This window comes from Siphateles boraxobius, unplaced genomic scaffold (assembly GCF_051911475.1).
Source record: "Siphateles boraxobius isolate OS27281-9 unplaced genomic scaffold, OSU_SipBor_1 25, whole genome shotgun sequence".
Lineage (NCBI taxonomy): Eukaryota > Metazoa > Chordata > Actinopteri > Cypriniformes > Leuciscidae > Siphateles > Siphateles boraxobius.
Genome location: NW_027508866.1, coordinates 3045100 through 3064333, shown reverse-complemented (window position 1 = coordinate 3064333; position 19234 = coordinate 3045100). Strand labels below are relative to the sequence as shown.

General features: G+C 42.9%; 11 non-coding genes across 11 annotated transcripts; 9 read left to right on the top strand and 2 right to left on the bottom strand.

Annotated features, from left to right (window-relative positions):
- Nucleotides 1-500: 500 nt before the first annotated feature.
- Nucleotides 501-572, top strand: trnap-cgg (transfer RNA proline (anticodon CGG)). The gene has a single exon. It is a non-coding gene; the product is annotated as a tRNA-Pro (tRNA).
- A 1449-nt stretch (nt 573-2021) lies between these two features.
- On the bottom strand, nt 2022-2094 carry trnar-ccg (transfer RNA arginine (anticodon CCG)). Its single transcript has one exon. It is a non-coding gene; the product is annotated as a tRNA-Arg (tRNA).
- A 160-nt stretch (nt 2095-2254) lies between these two features.
- Nucleotides 2255-2326, top strand: trnap-ugg (transfer RNA proline (anticodon UGG)). Its single transcript has one exon. It is a non-coding gene; the product is annotated as a tRNA-Pro (tRNA).
- Nucleotides 2327-4815: 2489 nt separating this feature from the next.
- On the top strand, nt 4816-4887 carry trnap-ugg (transfer RNA proline (anticodon UGG)). The gene has a single exon. It is a non-coding gene; the product is annotated as a tRNA-Pro (tRNA).
- A 552-nt stretch (nt 4888-5439) lies between these two features.
- On the top strand, nt 5440-5511 carry trnap-ugg (transfer RNA proline (anticodon UGG)). Its single transcript has one exon. It is a non-coding gene; the product is annotated as a tRNA-Pro (tRNA).
- Nucleotides 5512-8000: 2489 nt separating this feature from the next.
- Nucleotides 8001-8072, top strand: trnap-ugg (transfer RNA proline (anticodon UGG)). The gene has a single exon. It is a non-coding gene; the product is annotated as a tRNA-Pro (tRNA).
- A 552-nt stretch (nt 8073-8624) lies between these two features.
- trnap-ugg (transfer RNA proline (anticodon UGG)) lies at nt 8625-8696 on the top strand. The gene has a single exon. It is a non-coding gene; the product is annotated as a tRNA-Pro (tRNA).
- Nucleotides 8697-9860: 1164 nt separating this feature from the next.
- trnap-ugg (transfer RNA proline (anticodon UGG)) lies at nt 9861-9932 on the top strand. The gene has a single exon. It is a non-coding gene; the product is annotated as a tRNA-Pro (tRNA).
- A 1756-nt stretch (nt 9933-11688) lies between these two features.
- Nucleotides 11689-11761, bottom strand: trnar-ccg (transfer RNA arginine (anticodon CCG)). Its single transcript has one exon. It is a non-coding gene; the product is annotated as a tRNA-Arg (tRNA).
- Nucleotides 11762-11921: 160 nt separating this feature from the next.
- Nucleotides 11922-11994, top strand: trnap-ugg (transfer RNA proline (anticodon UGG)). The gene has a single exon. It is a non-coding gene; the product is annotated as a tRNA-Pro (tRNA).
- A 7168-nt stretch (nt 11995-19162) lies between these two features.
- trnap-cgg (transfer RNA proline (anticodon CGG)) lies at nt 19163-19234 on the top strand. Its single transcript has one exon. It is a non-coding gene; the product is annotated as a tRNA-Pro (tRNA).

The window sequence follows — 19234 nt, the reverse complement described above, 5'->3', positions numbered from 1 at the left end:
TGTAATTTCAGCCTGAAAGGGCACATGCACGGGCAGGCAAGAATGATTCACTGACAGTCTGACGCACACAAAACCCCACCACAGCTATCCGAAGTTTGTCCGTTCTATGCTAACTCAGATCTTGCGGTCAATATTGCTTTGAACAAACCATCCTTGAATTTGTCGAACATCCAACTTAAATATAGCCCATTAAAGACGACCCAGGTGGGACTTGAACCCACAATCTCCAGCTCCGGAGGCTGATGCCTTATCCATTAGGCCTTACTACTATAAGCTTACTACTGCTTGTGTTCATCTGTACTACAACATAGCCAAGATTCAGCCAGATGACAAGCGCTTATTTCCTTGCACAGAACGAACTCAGAATCGCTGCCTGCCAGGGAGTGTGGCTCCCTAACGACAAACGCTTTCTATTAAAACTAGTGCCTTCCCATTCTGTAAGAGGCCAGCATTCAGTGACTCTACAACTGTACGCAAGTAGCCGAATCTATTGTCAGTCAGGCTCGTTGGTCTAGGGGTATGATTCTCGCTTCGGGTGCGAGAGGTCCCGGGTTCAAATCCCGGACGAGCCCAGCAGTTTCAGAACAAGCAGCCAGTCAGATGACAAGCGTTTATTTCCTGCTCAGAATGTACTCTGAATCGCTGCCTGCCAGAGAGTACGGCTCCCTAACGACAAACGCTCTTATTTAAACTAGTCCCTGCTCATTCTGTTTGAGGCCAGCGTTCGGTGACTGTACAAGTGTACGCAAGTAGCCCCATCCAGCGTCAGGCAGGCTCGTTGGTCTAGTGGTATGATTCTCGCTTCGGGTGCTAGAGATCCCGGCTTCAAATCCCGGGCGAGCCCTCTCACCTTTAGTATGAGTTCAAGGGTTCTCTGACTCTGTATGCAATTGCATGTGATACCACAGGATTTTTTTTTCTTTTTTTAAGCTGGGTGATAAAACAAATTGTGCTCTTCTTGGTGTTGTTTTCCCTTAGAAGTTGACCGAGAAGAAAGCTCATTCTGACGGAGAAGAAAGCTCATTCAGAAGCTCAAGCCCGCTTGAATGAGTCAGTCAGAAACTAGACTTGCTGAAGTTCTCTCTGGAGCTGAGACTCAGTGAGTTGCCCAAAAATCACCCGAAGGGCAATCTGATTATGGAGGAGTTAGCCATGTTGTCCTCCCCACCTCTCAGCCCCCGCCAAAGCATTTACTTTTCTTTATCAACAACTTCATAGTCTGGCCATTTACTGCAACCCACATAGTACTTGACGTCACGTTCTGCAGCATCAGAGGCTGATGCTTTGGCAAAATTGAACTTTTTTCGCAGGTCTGTAGATGCTGTAGTGGGATTCAAAGCATTTTAAATAGCTCTTAACTGAATTACCGTGGCTCTTTTGCAGAAACGCTAAGCACGGGTATACTTGTTGTTCTGTGGAGTTTCTTTGAACAACTTTTCATTGACTTTTTGCAGCATCGGCTTAGAGCAAGCGCAACAAGCACGCCCTAGTAACAGCCTCCCTAGGTGGAGGCCTGATGCCTTTTAGTTCAAAGTCAAGCCTACGGCATAGCCTATATGCGGCTGTTTACATTTAGAGCCCGCCATTTCTGTTCCATGTGTTTTTCTCCAATTACACAGCCATTTTGGTTATATGGACAAAACAAACGTATCAATGATGTTTTTCGATGACTAGATTAATTTAAAGTTCATGACTCTTTCCCACTTGTTTTGTGTGTAGTCTGCCTCTCTGCTTTCGTACGCAAAGCCTTCGTCGTAGGTCCTGTGCAAAAGCAAGAAGTGGCCTTTTCCCCTTAGGCCACTGGGCCTCTTGCGCACAGTGCTTTGTGTAATTTCAGCCTGAAAGGGCACATGCACGGGCAGGCAAGAATGATTCACTGACAGTCTGACGCACACAAAACCCCACCACAGCTATTCGAAGTTTGTCCGTTCTATGCTAACTCAGATCTTGCGGTCATTATTGCTTTGAACAAACCATCCTTGAATTTGTCGAACATTCAACTTAAATATAGCCCATTAAAGCAACCCAGGTGGGACTTGAACTCACAATCTCCAGCTCCGGAGGCTGATGCCTTATCCATTAGGCCACTGGGCCTTGTCTGGAGTTCTGTTTCCTTTGATCTGTAATTTGGCTTCAAAGGGTTTCTAACGCTCAAACAGCTACACTTTCGTATCTCGACGCCGGGTCGTGTTCCGTCTTTGAGATGGGCTTCACTGAATTTGTGGCGCCCTCCCGAAAGACTTAATGTAAAAGAGGCTCGTTGGTCTAGGGGTATGATTCTCGCTTTGGGTGCGAGAGGTCCCGGGTTCAAATCCCGGACGAGCCCGGGGATTTCAGACCAAGCAGCTAGAGCAACAAGGTTGGATCCTTCCTTTTGCAGCACTGAGCCAAACTCAAAACTGTCATGTTTTTGAAACCCTTACTACTGCTTGTGTTCATCTGTACTACAACACAGTCAGATGACAAGCGTTTATTTCCTGCACAGAATGTACTCTGAATCGCTGCCTGCCAGAGAGTACGGCTCCCTAACGACAAACGCTCTTATTAAAACTAGTCCCTGCTCATTCTGTTTGAGGCCAGCGTTCGGTGACTGTACAAGTGTACGCAAGTAGCCCCATCCAGCGTCAGGCAGGCTCGTTGGTCTAGTGGTATGATTCTCGCTTCGGGGTGCTAGAGATCCCGGCTTCAAATCCCGGACGAGCCCTCTCACCTTTAGTATGAGTTCAAGGGTTCTCTGACTCTGTATGCAATTGCATGTGATACCACAGGATTTTTTTTTCTTTTTTTAAGCTGGGTGATAAAACAAATTGTGCTCTTCTTGGTGTATGAAAGGCATTGTTTTCCCTTAGAAGTTGACAGAGAAGAAAGCTCATTCTGACGGAGAAGAAAGCTCATTCAGAAGCTCAAGCCCGCTTGAATGAGTCAGTCAGAAACTAGACTTGCTGAAGTTCTCTCTGGAGCTGAGACTCAGTGAGTTGCCCAAAAATCACCCGAAGGGCAATCTGATTATGGAGGAGTTAGCCATGTTGTCCTCCCCACCTCTCAGCCCTTGCCAAAGCATTTACTTTTCTTTATCAACAACTTCATAGTCTGGCCATTTACTGCAACCCACATAGTACTTGACGTCACGTTCTGCAGCATCAGAGGCTGATGCTTTGGCAAAATTGAACTTTTTTCGCAGGTCTGTAGATGCTGTAGTGGGATTCAAAGCATTTTAAATCGCTCTTAACTGAATTACCGTGGCTCTTTTGCAGAAACGCTAAACACGGGTATACTTGTTGTTCTGTGGAGTTTCTTTGAACAACTTTTCATTGACTTTTTGCAGCATCGGCTTAGAGCAAGCGCAACAAGCACGCCCTGGTAACAGCCTCCCTAGGTGGGAGGCTGATGCCTTTTAGTTCAAAGTCAAGCCTACGGCATAGCCTATATGCGGCTGTTTACATTTAGAGCCCGCCATTTCTGTTCCATGTGTTTTTCTCCAATTACACAGCCATTTTGGTTATATGGACAAAACAAACGTATCAATGATGTTTTTCGATGACTAGATTAATTTAAAGTTCATGACTCTTTCCCACCTGTTTTGTGTGTAGTCTGCCTCTCTGGTTTCGTACGCAAAGCCTTCGTCGTAGGTCCAGTGCAAAAGCAAGGAGTGGCCTTTTCCCCTTAGGCCACTGGGCCTCTTGCGCACAGTGCTTTGTGTAATTTCAGCCTGAAAGGGCACATGCACGGGCAGGCAAGAATGATTCACTGACAGTCTGACGCACACAAAACCCAAGCTTACTACTGCTTGTGTTCATCTGTACTACAACATAGCCAAGATTCAGCCAGATGACAAGCGCTTATTTCCTTGCACAGAACGAACTCAGAATCGCTGCCTGCCAGGGAGTGTGGCTCCCTAACGACAAACGCTTCTCTGACTCTGTATGCAATTGCATGTGATACCACAGGATTTTTTTTTCTTTTTTTAAGCTGGGTGATAAAACAAATTGTGCTCTTCTTGGTGTATGAAAGGCATTGTTTTCCCTTAGAAGTTGACAGAGAAGAAAGCTCATTCTGACGGAGAAGAAAGCTCATTCAGAAGCTCAAGCCCACTTGAATGTGTCAGTCAGAAACTAGACTTGCTGAAGTTCTCTCTGGAGCTGAGACTCAGTGAGTTGCCCAAAAATCACCCGAAGGGCAATCTGATTATGGAGGAGTTAGCCATGTTGTCCTCCCCACCTCTCAGCCCCCGCCAAAGCATTTACTTTTCTTTATCAACAACTTCATAGTCTGGCCATTTACTGCAACCCACATAGTACTTGACGTCACATTCTGCAGCATCAGAGGCTGATGCTTTGGCAAAATTGAACTTTTTTCGCAGGTCTGTAGATGCTGTAGTGGGATTCAAAGCATTTTAAATCGCTCTTAACTGAATTACCGTGGCTCTTTTGCAGAAACGCTAAGCACGGGTATACTTGTTGTTCTGTGGAGTTTCTTTGAACAACTTTTCATTGACTTTTTGCAGCATCGGCTTAGAGCAAGCGCAACAAGCACGCCCTAGTAACAGCCTCCCTAGGTGGAGGGCTGATGCCTTTTAGTTCAAAGTCAAGCCTACGGCATAGCCTATATGCGGCTGTTTACATTTAGAGCCCGCCATTTCTGTTCCATGTGTTTTTCTCCAATTACACAGCCATTTTGGTTATATGGACAAAACAAACGTATCAATGATGTTTTTCGATGACTAGATTAATTTATCTCGACGCCAGGTCGTGTTCCGTCTTTGAGATGGGCTTCACTGAATTTGTGGCGCCCTCCCGAAAGACTTAATGTAAAAGAGGCTCGTTGGTCTAGGGGTATGATTCTCGCTTTGGGTGCGAGAGGTCCCGGGTTCAAATCCCGGACGAGCCCGGGGATTTCAGACCAAGCATCTAGAGCAACAAGGTTGGATCCTTCCTTTTGCAGCACTGAGCCAAACTCAAAACTGTCATGTTTTTGAAACCCTTACTACTGCTTGTGTTCATCTGTACTTCAACATAGCCAAGATTCAGCCAGATGACAAGCGCTTATTTCCTTGCACAGAACGAACTCAGAATCGCTGCCTGCCAGGGAGTGTGGCTCCGTAACGACAAACGCTTTCTATTAAAACTAATGCCTTCCCATTCTGTAAGAGGCCAGCATTCAGTGACTCTACAACTGTACGCATGTAGCCGAATCTATTGTCAGTCAGGCTCGTTGGTGGGACTTGAACTCACAATCTCCAGCTCCGGAGGCTGATGCCTTATCCATTAGGCCACTGGGCCTTGTCTGGAGTTCTTTTTCCTTTGATCTGTAATTTGGCTTCAAAGGGTTTCTAACGCTCAAACAGCTACACTTTCGTATCTCGACGCCGGGTCGTGTTCCGTCTTTGAGATGGGCTTCACTGAATTTGTGGCGCCCTCCCGAAAGACTTAATGTAAAAGAGGCTCGTTGGTCTAGGGGTATGATTCTCGCTTTGGGTGCGAGAGGTCCCGGGTTCAAATCCCGGACGAGCCCGGGGATTTCAGACCAAGCAGCTAGAGCAACAAGGTTGGATCCTTCCTTTTGCAGCACTGAGCCAAACTCAAAACTGTCATGTTTTTGAAACCCTTACTACTGCTTGTGTTCATCTGTACTACAACACAGTCAGATGACAAGCGTTTATTTCCTGCACAGAATGTACTCTGAATCGCTGCCTGCCAGAGAGTACGGCTCCCTAACGACAAACGCTCTTATTAAAACTAGTCCCTGCTCATTCTGTTTGAGGCCAGCGTTCGGTGACTGTACAAGTGTACGCAAGTAGCCCCATCCAGCGTCAGGCAGGCTCGTTGGTCTAGTGGTATGATTCTCGCTTCGGGGTGCTAGAGATCCCGGCTTCAAATCCCGGACGAGCCCTCTCACCTTTAGTATGAGTTCAAGGGTTCTCTGACTCTGTATGCAATTGCATGTGATACCACAGGATTTTTTTTTCTTTTTTTAAGCTGGGTGATAAAACAAATTGTGCTCTTCTTGGTGTATGAAAGGCATTGTTTTCCCTTAGAAGTTGACAGAGAAGAAAGCTCATTCTGACGGAGAAGAAAGCTCATTCAGAAGCTCAAGCCCGCTTGAATGAGTCAGTCAGAAACTAGACTTGCTGAAGTTCTCTCTGGAGCTGAGACTCAGTGAGTTGCCCAAAAATCACCCGAAGGGCAATCTGATTATGGAGGAGTTAGCCATGTTGTCCTCCCCACCTCTCAGCCCTTGCCAAAGCATTTACTTTTCTTTATCAACAACTTCATAGTCTGGCCATTTACTGCAACCCACATAGTACTTGACGTCACGTTCTGCAGCATCAGAGGCTGATGCTTTGGCAAAATTGAACTTTTTTCGCAGGTCTGTAGATGCTGTAGTGGGATTCAAAGCATTTTAAATCGCTCTTAACTGAATTACCGTGGCTCTTTTGCAGAAACGCTAAACACGGGTATACTTGTTGTTCTGTGGAGTTTCTTTGAACAACTTTTCATTGACTTTTTGCAGCATCGGCTTAGAGCAAGCGCAACAAGCACGCCCTGGTAACAGCCTCCCTAGGTGGGAGGCTGATGCCTTTTAGTTCAAAGTCAAGCCTACGGCATAGCCTATATGCGGCTGTTTACATTTAGAGCCCGCCATTTCTGTTCCATGTGTTTTTCTCCAATTACACAGCCATTTTGGTTATATGGACAAAACAAACGTATCAATGATGTTTTTCGATGACTAGATTAATTTAAAGTTCATGACTCTTTCCCACCTGTTTTGTGTGTAGTCTGCCTCTCTGGTTTCGTACGCAAAGCCTTCGTCGTAGGTCCAGTGCAAAAGCAAGGAGTGGCCTTTTCCCCTTAGGCCACTGGGCCTCTTGCGCACAGTGCTTTGTGTAATTTCAGCCTGAAAGGGCACATGCACGGGCAGGCAAGAATGATTCACTGACAGTCTGACGCACACAAAACCCAAGCTTACTACTGCTTGTGTTCATCTGTACTACAACATAGCCAAGATTCAGCCAGATGACAAGCGCTTATTTCCTTGCACAGAACGAACTCAGAATCGCTGCCTGCCAGGGAGTGTGGCTCCCTAACGACAAACGCTTCTCTGACTCTGTATGCAATTGCATGTGATACCACAGGATTTTTTTTTCTTTTTTTAAGCTGGGTGATAAAACAAATTGTGCTCTTCTTGGTGTATGAAAGGCATTGTTTTCCCTTAGAAGTTGACAGAGAAGAAAGCTCATTCTGACGGAGAAGAAAGCTCATTCAGAAGCTCAAGCCCGCTTGAATGTGTCAGTCAGAAACTAGACTTGCTGAAGTTCTCTCTGGAGCTGAGACTCAGTGAGTTGCCCAAAAATCACCCGAAGGGCAATCTGATTATGGAGGAGTTAGCCATGTTGTCCTCCCCACCTCTCAGCCCCCGCCAAAGCATTTACTTTTCTTTATCAACAACTTCATAGTCTGGCCATTTACTGCAACCCACATAGTACTTGACGTCACATTCTGCAGCATCAGAGGCTGATGCTTTGGCAAAATTGAACTTTTTTCGCAGGTCTGTAGATGCTGTAGTGGGATTCAAAGCATTTTAAATCGCTCTTAACTGAATTACCGTGGCTCTTTTGCAGAAACGCTAAGCACGGGTATACTTGTTGTTCTGTGGAGTTTCTTTGAACAACTTTTCATTGACTTTTTGCAGCATCGGCTTAGAGCAAGCGCAACAAGCACGCCCTAGTAACAGCCTCCCTAGGTGGAGGGCTGATGCCTTTTAGTTCAAAGTCAAGCCTACGGCATAGCCTATATGCGGCTGTTTACATTTAGAGCCCGCCATTTCTGTTCCATGTGTTTTTCTCCAATTACACAGCCATTTTGGTTATATGGACAAAACAAACGTATCAATGATGTTTTTCGATGACTAGATTAATTTATCTCGACGCCAGGTCGTGTTCCGTCTTTGAGATGGGCTTCACTGAATTTGTGGCGCCCTCCCGAAAGACTTAATGTAAAAGAGGCTCGTTGGTCTAGGGGTATGATTCTCGCTTTGGGTGCGAGAGGTCCCGGGTTCAAATCCCGGACGAGCCCGGGGATTTCAGACCAAGCATCTAGAGCAACAAGGTTGGATCCTTCCTTTTGCAGCACTGAGCCAAACTCAAAACTGTCATGTTTTTGAAACCCTTACTACTGCTTGTGTTCATCTGTACTTCAACATAGCCAAGATTCAGCCAGATGACAAGCGCTTATTTCCTTGCACAGAACGAACTCAGAATCGCTGCCTGCCAGGGAGTGTGGCTCCGTAACGACAAACGCTTTCTATTAAAACTAATGCCTTCCCATTCTGTAAGAGGCCAGCATTCAGTGACTCTACAACTGTACGCATGTAGCCGAATCTATTGTCAGTCAGGCTCGTTGGTGGGACTTGAACTCACAATCTCCAGCTCCGGAGGCTGATGCCTTATCCATTAGGCCACTGGGCCTTGTCTGGAGTTCTTTTTCCTTTGATCTGTAATTTGGCTTCAAAGGGTTTCTAACGCTCAAACAGCTACACTTTCGTATCTCGACGCCGGGTCGTGTTCCGTCTTTGAGATGGGCTTCACTGAATTTGTGGCGCCCTCCCGAAAGACTTAATGTAAAAGAGGCTCGTTGGTCTAGGGGTATGATTCTCGCTTTGGGTGCGAGAGGTCCCGGGTTCAAATCCCGGACGAGCCCGGGGATTTCAGACCAAGCAGCTAGAGCAACAAGGTTGGATCCTTCCTTTTGCAGCACTGAGCCAAACTCAAAACTGTCATGTTTTTGAAACCCTTACTACTGCTTGTGTTCATCTGTACTACAACATAGCCAAGATTCAGCCAGATGACAAGCGCTTATTTCCTTGCACAGAACGAACTCAGAATCGCTGCCTGCCAGGGAGTGTGGCTCCCTAACGACAAACGCTTTCTATTAAAACTAGTGCCTTCCCATTCTGTAAGAGGCCAGCATTCAGTGACTCTACAAGTGTACGCAGAGATCCCGGCTTCAAATCCCGGACGAGCCCTCTCACCTTCAGTATGAGTTCAAGGGTTCTCTGACTCTGTATGCAATTGCATGTGATACCACAGGATTTTTTTTTCTTTTTTTAAGCTGGGTGATAAAACAAATTGTGCTCTTCTTGGTGTATGAAAGGCATTGTTTTCCCTTAGAAGTTGACAGAGAAGAAAGCTCATTCTGACGGAGAAGAAAGCTCATTCAGAAGCTCAAGCCCGCTTGAATGAGTCAGTCAGAAACTAGACTTGCTGAAGTTCTCTCTGGAGCTGAGACTCAGTGAGTTGCCCAAAAATCACCCGAAGGGCAATCTGATTATGGAGGAGTTAGCCATGTTGTCCTCCCCACCTCTCAGCCCCGCCAAAGCATTTACTTTTCTTTATCACCCACTTCATAGTCTGGCCATTTACTGCAACCCACATAGTACTTGACGTCACGTTCTGCAGCATCAGAGGCTGATGCTTTGGCAAAATTGAACTTTTTTCGCCGGTCTGTAGATGCTGTAGTGGGATTCAAAGCATTTTAAATCGCTCTTAACTGAATTACCGTGGCTCTTTTGCAGAAACGCTAAGAACGGGTATACTTGTTGTTCTGTGGAGTTTCTTTGAACAACTTTTCATTGACTTTTTGCAGCATCGGCTTAGAGCAAGCGCAACAAGCACGTCCTAGTAACAGCCTCCCTAGGTGGGAGGCTGGTGCCTTTTAGTTCAAAGTCAAGCCTACGGCATAGCCTATATGCGGCTGTTTACATTTAGAGCCCGCCAGTGGGAACTAGTGCCTTCCCATTCTGTAAGAGGCCAGCATTCAGTGACTCTACAAGTGTACGCAAGTAGTCGAATCTATTGTCAGTCAGGCTCGTTGGTCTAGGGGTATGATTCTCGCTTTGGGTGCGAGAGGTCCTGGGTTCAAATCCCGGACGAGCCCAGCAGATTCAGAACAAGCAGCCAGTCAGATGACAAGCGTTTATTTCTTGCACAGAACGTACTCTGAATCGCTGCCTGCCAGAGAGTACGGCTCCCTAACGACAAACGCTCTTATCAAAACTAGTGCCTGCTCATTCTGTTTGAGGCCAGCGTTCGGTGACTGTACAAGTGTACGCAAGTAGCCCCATCTTCTTTGAACAACTTTGCATTGACTTTTTGCAGCATCGGCTTAGAAAAAGCGCAACAAGCACGCCCTAGTAACAGCCTCCCTAGGTGGGAGGCTGATGCCTTTTAGTTCAAAGTCAAGCCTACGGCATAGCCTATATGCAGCTGTTTACATTTAGAGCCCGCCATTTCTGTTCCATGTATTTTTCTCCAATTACACAGCCATTTTGGTTATATGGACAAAACAAACGTATCAATGATGTTTAGCGATGACTAGATTAATTTAAAGTTCATGACTCTTTCCCACCTGTTTTGTGTGTAGTCTGCCTCTCTGCTTTCGTACGCAAAGCCTTCGTCGTAGGTCCAGTGCAAAAGCAAGAAGTGGCCTTTTCCCGGACGAGCCCTCTCACCTTTAGTATGAGTTCAAGGGTTCTCTGACTCTGTATGCAATTGCATGTGATACCACAGGATTTTTTTTTTTTTTTTAAGCTGGGTGATAAAACAAATTGTGCTCTTCTTGGTGTATGAAAGGCATTGTTTTCCCTTAGAAGTTGACAGAGAAGAAAGCTCATTCTGACGGAGAAGAAAGCTCATTCAGAAGCTCAAGCCCGCTTGAATGAGTCAGTCAGAAACTAGACTTGCTGAAGTTCTCTCTGGAGCTGAGACTCAGTGAGTTGCCCAAAAATCACCCGAAGGGCAATCTGATTATGGAGGAGTTAGCCATGTTGTCCTCCCCACCTCTCAGCCCCCGCCAAAGCATTTACTTTTCTTTATCAACAACTTCATAGTCTGGCCATTTACTGCAACCCACATAGTACTTGACGTCACGTTCTGCAGCATCAGAGGCTGATGCTTTGGCAAAATTGAACTTTTTTCGCAGGTCTGTAGATGCTGTAGTGGGATTCAAAGCATTTTAAATCGCTCTTAACTGAATTACCGTGGCTCTTTTGCAGAAACGCTAAGCACGGGTATACTTGTTGTTCTGTGGAGTTTCTTTGAACAACTTTTCATTGACTTTTTGCAACATCGGCTTAGAGCAAGCGCAACAAGCACGCCCTAGTAACAGCCTCCCTAGGTGGGAGGCTGATGCCTTTTAGTTCAAAGTCAAGCCTACGGCATAGCCTATATGCGGCTGTTTACATTTAGAGCCCGCCATTTCTGTTCCATGTGTTTTTCTCCAATTACACAGCCATTTTGGTTATATGGACAAAACAAACGTATCAATGATGTTTTTCGATGACTAGATTAATTTAAAGTTCATGACTCTTTCCCACCTGTTTTGTGTGTAGTCTGCCTCTCTGCTTTCGTACGCAAAGCCTTCGTCGTAGGTCCAGTGCAAAAGCAAGAAGTGGCCTTTTCCCCTTAGGCCACTGGGACTCTTGCGCACAGTGCTTTGTGTAATTTCAGCCTGAAAGGGCACATGCACGGGCAGGCAAGAATGATTCACTGACAGTCTGACGCACACAAAACCCCACCACAGCTATCCGAAGTTTGTCCGTTCTATGCTAACTCAGATCTTGCGGTCATTATTGCTTTGAACAAACCATCCTTGAATTTGTCGAACATCCAACTTAAATATAGCCCATTAAAGACGACCCAGGTGGGACTTGAACGCACAATCTCCAGCTCCGGAGGCTGATGCCTTATCCATTAGGCCACTGGGCCTTGTCTGGAGATCTTTTTCCTTTGATCAGTAATTTGGCTTCAAGGGGTTTCTAACGCTCAAACAGCTACACTTTCGTATCTCGACGCCAGGTCGGGTTCCGTCTTTGAGATGGGCTTCACTGAATTTGTGGCGCCGTCCCGAAAGACTTAATGTAAAAGAGGCTCGTTTGGTCTAGGGGTATGATTCTCGCTTTGGGTGCGAGAAGTCCCGGGTTCAAATCCCGGACGAGCCCGGGGATTTCAGAGCAAGCAGCGAGAGCAACAAGGTTGGATCCTTCCTTTTGCAGCACTGAGCCAAACTCAAAACTGTCATGTTTTTGAAACCCTTACTACTGCTTGTGTTCATCTGTACTACAACATAGCCAAGATTCAGCCAATGACAAGCGCTTATTTCCTTGCACAGAACGAACCCAGAATCGCTGCCTGCCAGGGAGTGTGGCTCCCTAACGACAAACGCTTTCTATTAAAACTAGTGCCTTCCCATTCTGTAAGAGGCCAGCATTCAGTGTGAAGGGTTGGTCAAAATCCCCTTGCCTCTTCAAATACATCTATAATCATATCCTTTTGAATGCTTATATACTTCCTTTATAAAAATCAATAATCAAATATATTCATTATCACATAATAATTTTTATATTCTTTGTGCTTGTGAAATTATATTGTCTTAAATGCATGTGATGTAATTAACCAGTTTCTTTTAGGTGCATTCCAATCTTACTTTGAGATTGCACGCAGTACACGCAGGACACGAAGGCCACGTAACCCACAAGGCCGTTTGTCTCTTTCTCTGGTATCAGTAGAGGGTCCTAAAGGCAGCGTGGACACATATGATTCTTCGCTGGACATATGGTCAAGCTATATTGAGCGTTACTATATCGAACTTTAATTGTTGTATTAAAATGTATTCTTTCCAGTATATTTCCTTCCTTCAGAGTAAATGCCAGTGATCTGTTTTTCTCCCAAATGAGTGAATGTTTTAGCATTATGTTTTGGTATACTTAACTGATAATAAGGAGCTCAGACTCTCTTCAGCCTTGATGGGAGCTGTTATTTGCTAGTGTCTGTTATGTGTGTGTGTGTGTGTGCGTATGACATTCTATGTAGGTTCTGGACGTTCGGACCAGACACCCCGGCGCCCTTCTCTAACCTGCGAGGCCACCACAGACCTAAATCTAATGAGTGGACGACAACTATCTTGACTAATGGCGATAGGCACCCCTATCTCCTCACATGTGTTAAATTGTTTAGGCTCTTAATGTTTCTTAGCCAATGAGAATCATTCAACCTGTAAGCAATGACGTAGCTTAGACCTTGGAAATGGCATAACTGCTGTGATCTTTGTAACTGTAAGGGGGGCGGCCTACGAACTCCTGTGCGAGTATTGAAGCTGACTTCTGCTGATGAAACTGCAAACTATCTTCAGTAAATATTTTCTCTAATTTTTTATAATTCTGACTCTGGGTCTTCATTCTTCATATCTGGTTCTGGGTCTTTAACTGTACACCCCTTACAGTTTGGTGGAGGATGCGGCGGGCAATCATTCCGTGGTGATATCTCTGGCAAATCAACACACAAGGTAGTAAGCTTTTATTAATTGTTAGGGCTGTCTGACTGGAAGAGATTTTGAAGGAGAGCGGGAGAGCCTTCACTCCGATGAGGCGAGTGAAGGAGTAAGTAGCCTTCACTCCGATGAGGCGAGTGAAGGAGTAAGTTGTAGGCCTACTGCTGAGAGGATAAGAAGTCGCTGAGAGCGTCGTTAAGGGTAACGGCAGCAGACAGCGCAAGCGAAGCGTGCTCTGTGGGGGCCCCGCTGGCAATAATGGTGTAGCACCACCCCAGCAGAGTACGTCCCTGGACGGGAGGTCCAGTGACACCGTAAACCTGCTCAATCTCTTCCGTCTCAGATAGGGGATCCCCGAATTTAGTGAATCAGGCAGTTAGGGATACTAACAAAAATAGGGTTGTTTGCCAGGGATGCATCAGGAACGATCCCGAGAGAAAAAAAAAAAGAAAAAAAAAAGTTGTGACTCAAATTGGCATGGACCAGTATATGTAACTGTGATTTTGGAGTATACTCTGCAGTTTCATCACGGAGAAGCCAAGCTGTGTTGTTCAAAGATCGCCGCCTCCATTTCTGCAATGACTTCAGGTGAGTTTGAACTGTTATTAAGATATGGCAGACAAACTGAGTAACTTGATCAGTAACCTGAACAGTCCTGAAACTAATAGTGAGACAGAAAAGAGCGAACGCTGTAAGCAGCTGTGCTCTGAAGCCCTCACTTCAGAGAAATTTGCAGAAATTATTAAGTAAATGGTTGTCTTGATAAGTTTTGCTTCTGTTTGGAAATTTAAACAACAACTTGACTGGCTACAAACAAACAAAGAAACTGAAAAATTAAAATGTTTAGCCTTGTATTGCTTACGATGATTACAAAAAGCAAGTATATTAAATTATGGGTCGAAGATCATTTCCTTGGACAAGTGTGACTAAAGTTAAACAGACACTTTGTGAAAACAACTTAGAATATTTTGCAGCTTATGAAAATTAATGTTCAGCCAATAATAATGATGAAGATTATGATTGGGCTATTATGATTAAATCAGCCACTGGTGGACGGTAAAAGAATACAGAGAACTGCTTAATCAGTGGCTCTGTTTGCATTCCTGAATGGGACACACACTGATTCAAGGGTGTGCAGTAAGTTGGAGCCGAGAGTGTTTTAATGGTGGTCATCAGGACCATTTAATACGTAACTGTAAATGCCCACCAAGAAGGTGTTTAAAATGTGATAAAATGACAACACATTTTTGGTAATAATATTGGTTTGAAATAGATCAGTGTTTAAATGATGACAGTGACATTTTTCGTCTGAGAAATAAGAGATAAAAAGGTCAAAAGATTGAAGTCTTAAAGTGAATCCTTTTGAAGAAAATATCTATAATAGTAATTTCTATAATAGTAATTTTTATAAGTGAATTGATGAATACAGGTTGATGTAAAATGAATGACTCCAACAGATGTGAGTTGCAAAATATATCAAAGTAACTAAAAGGATGATTGTGTTGTAATTAAACATTTTAAAAAGGTTTTAGATGATATATAGAGACTAATCTCACAGATGATTTACAATAACTGCAAAAGTATCACAAGCAGAGAGTGCTTGCCTCGTCAAACTTATAGTGTGAATCCTAATTGGAGATTGATAAACTCCAAGAGAAAACTAAAGTCAAATATTAAACTATGGTTGAGAACTTGACAATTAAAATTGAGATGGAGAAATGTGAAACGTTATTGAGAACTAGAATAATTATTTTTTATGTAAGAACAAATAAGCAGAAGCAGCACTGGATTAACAGTTGCTAAATGCTGATTAAACAAACAGCTTGAAAAGTTGACCATGAAAGAACTAGAAGCTGATGTTTTGCTTTCAAAAGATAAGGTTGTTATTGGCTGTAATGACACAGTTTGCTTATCTGAATCTGATGTGTGCTGTGACTGAAACTGCCAGTGCAACAGACTCAATCTGAGTGGAAATTTGTAATGCCTAAATTTCCTGATGTTTGGGCAAAAGACAAATATAAATAATATGTTTATTTGAAACTGTATGTAATATCTGGCAAAGATGCCTTAAGCTGGGATAGAGTTAAAAGATGGTAGATAAAGTTAGACGTTCATGAGAGTGCAGTGTACCAGTCCCTCTCTCATTCAATGTCTCTCTCTCATTCAATGTCAGCTAAAAGCTGTTACCTGAGTCGGTGTCATAAGTGATAAGCTATTTGTAGTGACATCTTTGATTAGGTTATTTTAGGACCAGTAACTTCTTTGTCTGATCTTAGTCCCCACCATGAAACGGGGGCGGGGCCGACGGAAATGTACACTGAATGTACGGTTGTGATGTAAATCCACTGAGTAGCTAGGTTGCTGCTTTTAAGATGGTTAATGGATTTAAGTGATTAAATACTGTTGTTATTAACCTGTCTCCCTGTGTTACAACTATTAGGCAGTCCAAATGGCCCTGGTGACTCTTGATTGTGTCTTTCCTGAGCTCCAGAGAACAACAGATTTTGTTGAAGAAAATGGTCAAAGATTATTGTAACGAATTTAATATTACATTTTATATAAGTTACAGTCTTAGAAATTTATTTATAGTGAGAGAGACTGCTTGACCGGAGGAAGGGATGGTAACTGTGTCTGTCTTTCTGTCATCGGCCTGCTAGAGCAAGCTGAAGCAAAATAATGATAATGAAACAAAACAACCCAGCTGACCTCGTTAAATTCTAATGAATAATGAACAGGCATGCTTTGAAACTGGTTAAGAGACCATGTAAAATTAGGTAGAAGCTACAGGAAAATGGGAAGTTTAAAATCTTATTTAAAATTTAAATCTTTTAGCAATAATATAAAGAAAAATGAACATTGAAAATGAACAGTTAACATATGTGTGTCTAGTATGAGTGCGTGTGATGGTGACAGCACTTTATGTCTTGTATGTATTAGTTTGGGGTACTATTATTTCCTGATTTTGAGGATATTGTGTCATTAACCTCTGGAATTAGTGTTTTATCATTACAGATGGGTTAAGTGAAATGACCAACTTTAAAAAAGTTGATAATTCTAAGTCAATCTGATGAAAAGACAATGCAGAACATGGGACGAGCTTTAATTGGAGTGGTTCTCCAGCTCTGTCTGCTATTGGTAATTATGAATGCTTTTGTCATTTATGATATTGAACTGAATTACTCTCTGGATTAGTATTTTATATAAAATGGAATTGTAAAGAAGATTGCCGTCCATTCTGGGGTAAAACTCTTGTCTAAATTCAACTGAGGGTCTAAATTTAAATAGACAACTAGGTGGGATCATAAGGATAAACGTAGGAAAAATATATATATATATGTATATATAGACTTGACGGCAGAGAGACAAAGTGACACATTGGTTAAGTCACTATCCAAATTATCCAAAGTGAGCTCCCTCATTTTTATTGAAAGGCCGGAGGGCGAACAAAGGAGGAGTGAATATAACTTCTAAAAAGAAAAGGTTTTATTTCTCAATCCATTAAATGTATGTATGACATTAGATGTCTAAGAAAACTACAATTTAATAAAGGTAAAAAGAGAAAGCAGCTATATGGCTGTGGGCTGGGATCTGAGTAACATAATATTTTGGTTTCTGTAAAACTGTAAAGATAAGTGGAATGAGACAAATACTGTGAGAAGTAGTTATAATGAAAAATAAAGTTGAAGTTAATGATAAGAAAACAAGAGTATTGAAGAATTAATAAAATACCATGATTTCCCTAACGAGGGAACTTTAAGTGTCACTAGGCTGACAGTGGTGAGAGACTCGGATGCAGAAGGAACTGGCATGTAGGGCAAGATGGAAGAAATATAGTAGAAAAAAAATGTATGTTATGAAAATACAATTTCTGATAGAATTTATGGAAGTCAAATTAAGTTTAAATGGTATGGAAAAGTGAGTTTCATTCAAGACATTGTATGATTGACAGGGATTCAAGTGATATAAGGATAAGGAATGAACAAAAGCTTTATTAAGCAGAATGGGGAACAATCCTATATTTTAGTGGTAAAATAATGACTGAAATTATGATGTGAATTTGTTTTATTTTATTTCTATTTTTGAAACAAACAAAAAAGGGTATAAGATGTTATACAATTAAAATGGTACATGCTATGTGACTGTAAACTGAAGGATGATTTCAGTAAAGACTTAAAGTGCTTACATCGATTATTATGGGCCTTAATTATTAATATTTTATTTGTTTGTTGTTTATTTTTAGTTAGACAACCATTGTGTTTTGAACCTAAAGGGTCTATAAAAGGGGTAGTGAAAATAATGGATTGACCATCCAACTTTGTTTATAATAAAAGGATTTGGAAATCATAATTTTATTTTAAAAAAAATTTAAAAAAAAAAAAAAAACCTAGTGCTTATATTCTGGTATTCATGATTATAGACAATGTCTTTATTTAGGATCTGAGTAGTGACTGTGGATCTAGCCCATGCTAGGAATACAGCAATAGTGCTTGCCTATTTAGCCTGGCTTCCAGAGAATAAATATGTACTTGTTTCGTAATCAGTTATGTGTTTTATAAAAATTTTAACCTGACTGATAAACTGAGGAAGAATGACATTGATGTCCTGTTGTGAGCGTAAGGTGGGAGAGCCTCTTAATGGGGACTGGAATCTTTAGTATCCAGCATGTCCGTGACGAGGTGAAGAGACAAGTGTGACCCGTCAGGGGAGCATGCGTCACCACTCCTCCCTTCCGGAGTGACCTCACTGGTTAGACCAGACGTGGCGGTATTGGACCCCACATTGGTCTAAAACGGGGGACTGAAGGGTTGGTCAAAATCCCTTGCCTCTTCAAATACATCTATAATCATATCCTTTTGAATGCTTATATACTTCCTTTATAAAAATCAATAATCAAATATATTCATTATCACATAATAATTTTTATATTCTTTGTGCTTGTGAAATTATATTGTCTTAAATGCATGTGATGTAAGTAACCAGTTTCTTTTAGGTGCATTCCAATCTTACTTTGAGATTGCACGCAGTACACGCAGGACACGAAGGCCACGTAACCCACAAGGCCGTTTGTCTCTTTCTCTGGTATCAGTAGAGGGTCCTAAAGGCAGCGTGGACACATATGATTCTTCGCTGGACATATGGTCAAGCTATATTGAGCGTTACTATATCGAACTTTAATTGTTGTATTAAAATGTATTCTTTCCAGTATATTTCCTTCCTTCGGAGTAAATGCCAGTGATTTTCTCCCAAATGAGTGAATGTTTTAGCATTATGTTTTGGTATACTTAACTGATAATAAGGAGCTCAGACTCTCTTCAGCCTTGATGGGAGCTGTTATTTGCTAGTGTCTGTTATGTGTGTGTGTGTGTGCGTATGACATTCTATGTAGGTTCTGGACGTTCGGACCAGACACCCCGGCGCCCTTCTCTAACCTGCGAGGCCACCACAGACCTAAATCTAATGAGTGGACGACAACTATCTTGACTAATGGCGATAGGCACCCCTATCTCCTCACATGTGTTAAATTGTTTAGGCTCTTAATGTTTCTTAGCCAATGAGAATCATTCAACCTGTAAGCAATGACGTAGCTTAGACCTTGGAAATGGTATAACTGCTGTGATCTTTGTAACTGTAAGGGGGGCGGCCTATGAACTCCTGTGCGAGTATTGAAGCTGACTTCTGCTGATGAAACTGCAAACTATCTTCAGTAAATAATTTCTCTAATTTTTTATAATTCTGACACTGGGTCTTCATTCTTCATATCTGGTTCTGGGTCTTTAACTGTACACCCCTTACAAGTGACTCTACAAGGGTACGCAAGTAGCCGAATCTATTGTCAGTCAGGCTCGTTGGTCTAGGGGTATGATTCTCGCTTCGGGTGCGAGAGGTCCCGGGTTCAAATCCCGGACGAGCCC